The 10,347-nt window shown below is 41.9% G+C and overlaps 1 long non-coding RNA gene across 1 annotated transcript; it reads right to left on the reverse strand.

The window, feature by feature from the left end:
• Nucleotides 1-2,538: 2,538 nt before the first annotated feature.
• Nucleotides 2,539-9,910, reverse strand: LOC121088250. Its single transcript, XR_005827879.1, has 2 exons — nucleotides 9,068-9,910; nucleotides 2,539-5,203 (listed from the first exon to the last, which is right to left on the reverse strand). It is a non-coding gene; the product is annotated as an uncharacterized LOC121088250 (long non-coding RNA).
• Nucleotides 9,911-10,347: the final 437 nt, after the last annotated feature.

The raw sequence follows: 10,347 nt of genomic DNA on the forward strand, positions 1-10,347 counted from the left end.
GCACATCTCGCTCAAGCAACATTATTGTTAAAGTTTCTCTCTGCTACATAAAAGCATATTGCACTTGTAGATATATAAGACAGCACCCTTACTTAGATTATTATCTTATTACCTCATAACTCTTAGTATACCTTGTATCTCTGATTTCATCACTTCAAAAATTCACCAGAAGCAGATAAAACCACAGCATCAGACTAAACTACACCTTAACTGCTGATTCAAATAAAGGCATTGTCTTCAGATATGCCTAATGCTTACAAATAATTTTGGCTGGTTTTGATCAAAAAACTATTATTACAATAATGATCAAAAATAATAATCCCGTTTGCAAAATGCCTTTAAGCCAGCTTCCTAGTCCCAACCACTTTCCACATTCAGAATACAGCATAAATACAGAATACAGAATAAATTATCTCCATCAAGGCAAAAAGGCTTCTCTTTAAGCACAGAGAGGTTTGCTAGTTCAAGGCAGAAACCCATTTCTTGTAGGGGATATCTGAAGCACTTTTTTTTTTTTTTTTTTTTTTTGGTGGGTTTGTAATCAATTCCGTATTTTTCCTTGAGAAGCTTAAGCTGTTCCTCTTTTTTCAGGAGTGTTTCCAACTCTGAGTTGTCGAATAGGTCCGTATTTCCCAAACATATCATACATTTCCTCCGCTGTGATTTTATACGGCAGGTTCCGAATATAGAGGATCCGATTGACCTCCGGGGGCAGCCAGATGTTAGCTCGCTTGGCCGCTTGCATCGCCATGGCGCCGATCGGAGGTGGGGGGGTGCCGCCTTGGAGAGAAACCGCGGCCGGGAAGGGGCCTGCCGGGCCGCGCCGCCGCTCGCCGCTGCCGCGGGGGTCCCGGCTGCTATCTCATACGCTAATAACCCGGGTAATGCCTTGTTACAATCTATGTCCTGAACGCTCCGCTTTTCTGAAAAGCGAATGAGCGAATCATACGTCGCTTGTCTCTCCATACCTTCCTCAGCGCTGTTGCAGCCTTTGCGAGACTTCGGCGACGCGTGGCCGGCGGGACCCTCTGTAGGTGCTCCCGGGCGCGGGGACTGTGCCCTGCCGCCTCCTGCGCTGCTTTCAGGACCGGTACCCGAATCTCCGTCGAACCGTGGCTCGCAGGTTCAGCCCTCTCTAGGGTCCCTGTTCGGGCGCCATTTGTTGCGACGGAGGAAAAACAGTCACTCAATATGAGTGATCAGCAGACTTCATTTATTGTCCCTTACAGTCACCTTTTATGCCTTCTTATAATTAGCTCATACATATTACAAAAGTTAAGCTCATTATTGGTTAGTTGCCTAAATACCAAGCCTGCCCCTAGCTTCTCTTCTGTAGTTATCTGTTCCCACCTGCAACATTCTTTTCCCACCAAAATCTTCCTGTTATTGGGTAACAAGAACAGCCAAAGACAGTGTATTTTGCTTTACTTCAGATAAGCTGAGAGCGATGTGCATTTTTGTCCAGCCAGCTGGACTATGTCTATGAGACCTTTTTCAGCTAGCCAGTTATCCACAGGATTTAATGTCACATTCGATCAGTTCCCACAGTTCTGGAAACGTATTCACCATCCCAGGCTTCATTTGTTTTTGCAGATGTGTCAGTTAGGGATTTGTCCTGTCCAATGCTGGAAATGGCATTTAAGTTGTACAGTGCTAACTTGAGCTAAGAACTTTGATGAACTGGGCCCTCACTGAAGAAACTGAAATTTTTTTTTCCCTGATCTCTGAAACATGTGAAATAAATACACTAATTAAAGAAAGATCTGAGCCTCCGACCTTATGCAACAAACAGCAATACAGATTTTCCTCCTGCTTGATATACCTGCAATACACAGTAACATCTCTCTCCAGTGAAGTACAGAAGCACATGCTGAATATGAAGCCATAAGAAAACTCTGATTGGTTTAAATTTAAGCAATGTGTGTAAGTGCTTTGCTGTATTTAAGCCAGCCTTGAATCAACCAAGACGGCTCACACAACCCAACCATGTTCCACAATTCACTGTTCTCCCAGAAGTCTGAAATATCATGGGCCACTGTCAACCTCCTTTAACTGCCCTGCAGGTACTGCACCACTGCACTACTGGACAAGTCACCTCAAGGAAATGTGATTTTGGAGTTGGCTTCTTGAAACAAAAACTCTTTGCATCAGTTTGTGGACAAAGTGTTCTGAATAAAAAACCCCCAACAAACGTCCCACAGGTATTCTTGCCCTTCCAGCAATGTCCTGGTCCTGAATGTTGACTAAAACGGTTTATTTCCCTTGCAATAAAATAGCTATATTTACAAGCTGACCTTGAAGCATGTACAAACTATTCAGGATAGTATCACTGCTTCTCAGCTAGATGCCTCAGACTATACACTGCTAAGGGATAATGAAAATTCAGCCTCAGCTGCCGATGCTGTGTAAATTTAACATAATACAAATCTCATGCTGTTCTTGGCCTGTGTTGGCTTTCCAGAATGACCTTGTTAACATCACACAGAAAAGCAGAGTGGACGAGAGATCAACGAACAGCAGCAACGCAAGGAAGGGACCTGAGAGCAATAAGCCTCTGTGGTTTATTCACAATGGCAAATGTGGAAGGGATAACATCGTGTATCTCAAAAGGACAACAAACTGGGCACGCACAGTGGTGGCTGATTACAGTAGGTGCTGCTTCATCTGTTTCTCTGCCGCTTGGCAACACAGGTTTTGAGGGAGAGTTGAGTTCCCGCTCTCACAGTGGTTCTGTCTGGGCAGCAAGCACACTGATGACCTCCTGATGGAGGATAAGGCTGCAAAACTGCATCTTCCTTCCACCCATGCCCATGCAGCTGCAGACACTGCCACTATTCACAGCTGGACAAAGTGACTGCAAAATGTCATCAGATCAGCTTTTTCACGGAGTACGTGCTGGTTTAAATGACAACATCAGGTACAAGAAAACAAAGAAACAAGCTTACTTCATTCTATTGCTAAAGAAAGCACTGCCTCCAGAAACACAGTAGGAATGGACTTGGAAGTCATTCTTACAAATCGTTGAGAGACAAAATCACCTTTACCTTGCGATACGTGAGCACACAATTGTTTCTTTGTAACTCATCCTTCCCAACAACATTGCTTCTACAATGTATTTGTTCTAGGCTCTCTGAAACAGAGGCTAGTAATGCAAAAATCTTATAAAAATTACTAATTTTGGCCTCTACAAGAAGATAACAGAACAAAGCCCTGATCTGGTACCATTATAGCTGAATACAGAGACAAAATTATACCCTTAAACTAGCAGTACCACAAAAGTGATAAAAAAATTATAAATCATATAGGTCACCTTGACTGTGACAGGCAGATGTCATTTCTAATGTAAGTAATACAACTCAACATTTCAATGCATGAAAAAATTCAGAAGTTTTGGAGAACTATTTTTGTTTTGGAAATGATATTCCTTCGTATCAGACTGTAGCAGCGTGGTTCGACTTTTGTGATAGAAGTTATTAAAAAATGCCAGTTCTCTCAGTGAGAGTTACTGGCATCATTAACCCCCCGAGAGATAACGAAACAACAGTGGCATTTCTTAAGATTGTTTTGAAATTTAAACATATTCTTTTCAATATATGTTGTGGTTTTTTTACTGACATGTAATGATTTCAAAAGTATTATAACTAATTGCAGATGTTTTCTTTTAAGAGCCTCTTCCTGCCTGAATAATGCACATGAGATATATGAGATTCTTGGCTGGTATTCTTGCTTCTTTTGATACTTTGTTTTGTATTTGCCATTCATATACATAAATCCAGAAATGAGCCACCAATACTTGGCAGTCCTACTCAATTTTATACATATTCATTATGAAGAGAAGAGAAATTGTACATACCCAGGGGATTTAAAAATGCTAATAGTGGCTCTGACAAGTTCAGACATATGCCGTCTCATACATCTAAACTTAGACTACACTCTGCTATTACCATACATGGCTACTAATCCTAGAATGATATGAATAGCCTAGTAATATGTATTTAAACAACGCTCACACTTAGGACTCTGTGTTAACTAATTTTAGCAATCAAACAGGTAGTTAATGAATTATATCAAAGAGCAAAATCACGTTGAAAGACACTAGGCCCCAAGGTTCAATAGTTTACAGTAAGAATATTGGCAATTAAAATTAATTCTTGTTCCCGTTCAAATGGTTGTTGACATTAACAAAGCCCTTCGGTGCAGAGCTGAAGGGACTGGTCATTGTCTCTTCTATGGTACCACCACATGTGTGCAGGACAGCCAGAAAACAGAAAGACCCTGGAGACCCCAGCCCCTTCAGCAGGCCTGCCTGCGGGGTAAAGTGGAAATGGTTGTGGCACAAATGATCCAGGGTGAGTTAACCAAGTTTGGGTAAAACTCTAATGAGGACAAGGAGGTATGTAGCTTTCTCACACATTAGCAGATTCTTATGTTCTAGGGGTTGGACCTTGACTTCCATCTTTTAGAAGGTTTAAATTCAAAGTACTCAAACATCTTGAAGGGAGAAGTGGCTGTTCTGTTGGTACTCACAGCAAAAGCGATCTTACAGTTTTCCAGTCTGTTACCATGCTATGCCCTTGTTCTCTTCACAAAAATAACAAGGGGAAACTACACAGTCAGGCTCTAATCAGTACTTGAACTTAGTACTCCTCTTGACAAGATTTTGTGGATAATAACCGCTTCTTATGTGTTAAATATACTTCAGTTTGCTAGAAAAAAAATAATAATCATAGAACTTTTGAGCTGATCGAACGCAGAGCTGCTCAGTCCCAGAAGAGCTCCTAAAAAAGACTGGCAAGTGTGTGTTCCTGCTCAGGAGGACCTGAATGGTACAGGCATTACATGTCAGGTCTAAGAACTGCACATAAGGATGTCTGGAGAAGTCTCTCCTGCTGAGCACATGGCAGTCAGGGGATGTTTTTAGATTCCTCTGCTGTGAGAATGCGGGTGACAGCATGTATTGAGTCATTACTATTAATTTATTTCTTAAATAGGAAATTCAAAAGAAAAGAATACATCATATATTAAGGGCTGTTCAGCTCCAGCATGCAAGTTAAAGACTAAGACAGCCCTTCAGTCAAACGTCCACAGAGTATGAAAAAGATCAAAATAGGAGTCAGTTTGTAGCAGCCAACAGAGACACATCTTGACAGGCAGTGGACTACGTTCGTTGTTCAAGTAATGGTAGGCTGGCAACAGTCATCATCTGCTCCAGGAAGAGAGTCACCAAGTCACTTTATCATGGATGATCATGTGGATGAGCCAGTTTTGCTCCAAGAAATCAGACTCTGCAAAGTTACTCTCTATTTCATAGACTCATTCATTCCAATTTAGTTTTAGCCCTCTCTGTTCACCTTGATTCACGAAAGAATAATTGTATTTGTGTTTATTTATCTTTGCTGTTATTGACAGTCTTATGAATGAGGGAAGGAAATAGCACATTCTAATGACCTGAAATGAAGCACCCTTAAGCAAGAATCAACACAGAAACAGCAGTGCCTTAAAATGTTATGAATTTAAACAGATTAGCCCTTATGGATGCTTTGACAAACACAGACTCATGTTGTAATTACCCAATGTACTAACATGGAAATATCTAAAATATCGGTATGGTCAAGGCTTTCCTGAAATGTGGAATCCAGAACAAACAAAATCCAGAGCTACCTCTACCTCTAATAAGCCTAAATAGTCCAAACACTTAAAATAATCTGTATTTTTACAACTTCTGAAACACAAAGACTATTGTTCAGTATCAGAAGTTTCAAATAAACAAGCACTTTTAAGTTTACTGGAGACAAACATCTCTAGTACAAGCACTGCTGAGATCATCATATGAAGAAAGCTGGGTGTGCTTACATAAAGGGAAACATAATTGGCTCAGAAGGAATTAAAAATTTAGAGTTGTGATAAGGAATGAAAATGTAAATTGTCAGGCAAAAAGAAAAACAACCTGGACTGATTTTCAGAAGAGCTATTAAGGAGGAAAAAAATCCTTTGTTCTGCAAACCAAGTTTATTTGGAGTGAAAATAATACAATGATAAAAATCTTTGAATCTAAATTTCCAGCTCATATTTCAAATCAGATTTCATTTGAAAGATTAATTTTATTTTTTATCTTTGGGTGGTTGTGGTATATATTTGAAAAGTTTTGACCATTAGATGCTGCAAAAAGCTCTGTGGTGTTTAGCAACCAGAGAAGAGGTAACTTTCAGCATTTTTGTGTTTGTTTTTTTTTCTTATTAGACTTACATTTTTTTCTTCAAGATATTATGTTCCCTGAAACGTAATCTTATGATGAGGATGCTATTGGAGTGGTGTTCTTTTAGAGAGGCAATTTCACCCTGTTTGACAGTTGCTTCAGTCCATTACTTAACCAGATGCATGTATTATTTTCAGCACTTTTCCTGATCTTTCTCTTTTTAAAACTGATGGAATCAGACACCCAAACACCCAAAGCTTTGCTTTGCTTTACAGAAGTGGATTATCTGGGTTAGGAAGGAAAGGCCAGGCAGTTCACAGTCGTAGATATTTATTCTTCTTGGTAAGTGTGCAGAAATTTCTCCTAAATGAGACCAACAGTATCTTCTATTGTCCAGAAACGAAAGTCTTAAGTGAGAATTAGCGGAGTAGCAACAACTGCTTTTGGAAAGATTTTGGGACTCTTACTTAACTTGCATGTGAACAAATTTTCAGCTTTTGGAAGAAAGAAAAATTTAACTAAAACTTTGGTTTATGAGGTGAAAGGCAGCCGATGATTTCTTTAGTTCAAAATGTGCCCTGCTTTGGAAATTGCTATTACTTGCTATGGAATGTCATCTAACTTTTAAAATAAGGAAACGAGAGAAAAAGGTGGGAAAAAACCCCACCCTAAAGACAGCATTGTTATGATTAAGATTCCAAAGCCAAGTGTTTAGTTCTACAGTTAACTAATCTTGGAACATAAAATTTTATGCAATGATAAACTTAATGCCTTGAAACACACATTTACCCATGACTGTTCTAGTGTAGGCTATGTTGCTTTTTCAATGTTTGCTTTCAGTTAAAGATTGCCATGTCTTTCCTTTTTGTTTCTTTCATATTTAAACCTACATCACTTCTTTGACACCATCTGTGGTTTAATATCATCAGCCAATAAAGTTGTAAAAACTTTCTTTCCAGGTATCTTTTTAAAAATTCGAAGTTCAGAGGTACAAAATCAGTCACATATCTAAGTGATAAACCCACAACTGTAGCATTCTCTGGCTCAAATATCTGCTTGCAGTGATGAGCAGCTTTTGACTTAGAGACACAATTTTCCTTTTATTTCCCCAAAACCAGCTGTAAAAAAATGATAACCAGCTTTAAACTTGTCATCCTAAAGGATTCCCTTTAAGCTGAGTAAAGCTGTGTGGTATAGCTTTCTCCACGCCGATAGATGAAGATGCAGCAGCACATTGCTGATGTCCTCTGCTGATCAGTGGGCTCACAACTCCCATATGAAGTGAAAGGGCAGATTAGTGAGGGTTCAAATTCTAGTACTGTGAATGCATCTCTAAACTAACTCTGCTCTTCTCTCATCTTTAGCATTTGGGGAATATATTTGGAAGTGTAAAGCAAGATAAATCCTTTCAGGTTCCAGCATTTAATTAAGCTTTTAGCTATCTTTGTGAACGAACCAAGAGCATCCAATATGTGTGTCTACAGGGAACAGATCAGGAGTACCACTCCATCTGTGAAGTTGTCTGCTATCAGCTGGAAAAAAATCTCTTCTCAATTAGCCTCTCTCTGTGTCTGACTTCCTCTGGAACATTGCATCTACTATAGCTAAATCTCAGTTGTAATAAATGCACTTGAACAATAAAAATACTTTGGCTTCCTCCATGATGGCCTGTGTTTCTGCTAGTAATAGGAAATCAGGTTTAAGTACTGGCAGGTTAAACTGGCTGAGGTATAGAAACCAGCATGGGAAGTATGATGTTAAATGATTTAAAAATAATTTTAAAAGTGTTCAAGTCTGTATAACACATGAAAGCAGAACTGTTAATTGTTCTGGTGTGGTTTTTTCTCTCATATACTCTCTTACTATAAGCAAAGGTATGTGGGATTCCCAAAGCAGGAAACAGCTTGGTTTAGGGTCTAGCCGGAAACAGTAAGGATTTAAAGTTAAAATGTGGCACTCACTGAAGTGAGTGGATCTGCTTACAGGGGCCACTGGAAATGCTTTACTCCACAACAGCAATCAACCTTGCCTACCATAGAGAATTTTCTATTGCGTGGTTGGTCTAACATGCTTACCCAGTAGAATGCATCATGGTAACCATGTGGGCAGAATATTTTTGGAACAGAAGTTCTCTCACCACCCCATAACCACCCAACCCCCACGTAGTACCAAAGTCATAAATGTAAATGAAGACCAGGTTAGAACGGTCTTTTCCCACAGTATGTGAGAGCTGATAATGTGACACTGACATCTCAGAAACAAATTGTTCGTGGGAACTGTAAGATGCTCAAAAGTCATGGTCACCAAAATAATTTAGAATAGCACTAACATTCACATGGAAAAATATGAATCAATGTGCCAAATGTCAAACATTTGTACTTAACTTTTTATATCGCGGTACTTCAAAGGGGAGCTACACAATTTTCCTGTATGTGGTATAGTATCATCACAATTCAGATGTCATAAACCATTTTCAGCTGTCACAACCAAGACTGAGTCTATCCTCATCTGTATTGTTCCAGCTGGCTTCCTTGAACGTCCAAAACAAGTGTTCAATCAAAATGAAGAAATGAATTCCCCTCTCTATAGGTAACCTCTAAATTAAGTACTCCCAAATCAAAGCAGTGAATGGCCTATTTGAAAATCAAGCAGCATTGGGTCAACTCTCCTTGTGAGTGCTTCCCCTTACCACAATTCTTCTACCCATACTGACATTCCCTCATTTCTCCTCAGGACACTCCCTCCCCTCCCAACTACTCCCATCTTCCTTACTCCATCCCTACATCATGCCCCATCATAATGCCACCAATCCAACACCATGCTGCCCACCTTGTTCTTACCCTGTCCATCATTTTGCTGCACAGCGTTAACCTTACACCAAGCTGCTCTGGGGAATGCGACCAGCACATATGAAGCTCCCTCTTGCAACACAGCTGCCAGACAATTAACAGCATGAGTATCTTCCACAATAGCTGGTTGTACACTGTGGCTGGGTGACAGGCCATGGTGGTGACACACGATTTCTCTCTGCCAACTGAGCACACGCTTTCCATCAGCTGCTGTGCAAGGCTGCCTGCAAGCTGTGTGTAGTAAAAACCTACTTTAAATACATTTTTTTTTTAACATACATAAAGGGATCAAAAAGTATTTCCTCAGGAGTTTTGCTGTACACACATGTAACTGAGAAGGATTAAGACTATTTAACATTCTTGTATTTTGACATGAAACTTAAGGAACATGTAACACATGGAAATAATTCCTCAGTTCTCCTACTGCTGTGTATCATCTACCCATGCATACACAGACCCTGGGTTAGGCCCAGAAAAGTAATGAGATTGACATGAACTGTCATGAGGTACACAAAAAAAATACTCTCCAAAAGGCATCCGTTGGCTTCCAAGACCTCTGAAAGCACTTTCAAGCTGCTTTCGGCAAACCACAACCGATGCAAGCCTGCCTTTATTTACCAAGAAAACCAATTTTCACACCATCACTTTTGGCTTCCGTCAGACATTTTTCACAGCGTGCACAGCTACGACGGGCGCTGTTGCACACACCCAGGAGGGCCTGGAACTGCGGCTGCAGCCTCTATGTCGTGGGTTTACACTGGCCACAGTACAGAGCCCCCACCCGGTGCCCCAGGCAGGCACTCAGAGTGCTGGGGAACCCTTGTGATGCGGAGAGCACCCAGGCTGGTGGAGAAGTTTATTTACAGCCGCGTTCCCGCCGCCTCCTTCCCAAGGGTAGGCGCGCGCGGCCGCCGCGCGCCACTGCCCCACGCCCCAGCCCGGCGCCGCAACGAGGCTCCACGTCCCGGCGGGCAACGCGCGGCGAGGCCCCGCCGGGCCCCTAAACTACAGGTCCCAGCGGGCACCGCCCATAGCCCCGCGTGCGGCGCGGCCGCGATGCACGCTGGGAAGCGTAGTCCCCGCCAGCCCTGCCATCCTCTCGGGCCGTCGCCCCCTCCCCTCCTGCCGCTCCGCAACGGCGGCCTAAACTTCCCGCGCACGCTCTGCGCCACGTACGCGCTGGCGTCACACGGCCGCGGGCACCTCCCGCCAGCCCAGCGGGCCAATCAGGGCCGCTAACAGCGCGAGGGGGGCCCCCCTCGACCTTTGACACGGCGCTGAGCGCGAGCGGCCGCCCGCCTC

This window comes from Falco naumanni, chromosome 5 (genome assembly GCF_017639655.2).
Source record: "Falco naumanni isolate bFalNau1 chromosome 5, bFalNau1.pat, whole genome shotgun sequence".
Lineage (NCBI taxonomy): Eukaryota > Metazoa > Chordata > Aves > Falconiformes > Falconidae > Falco > Falco naumanni.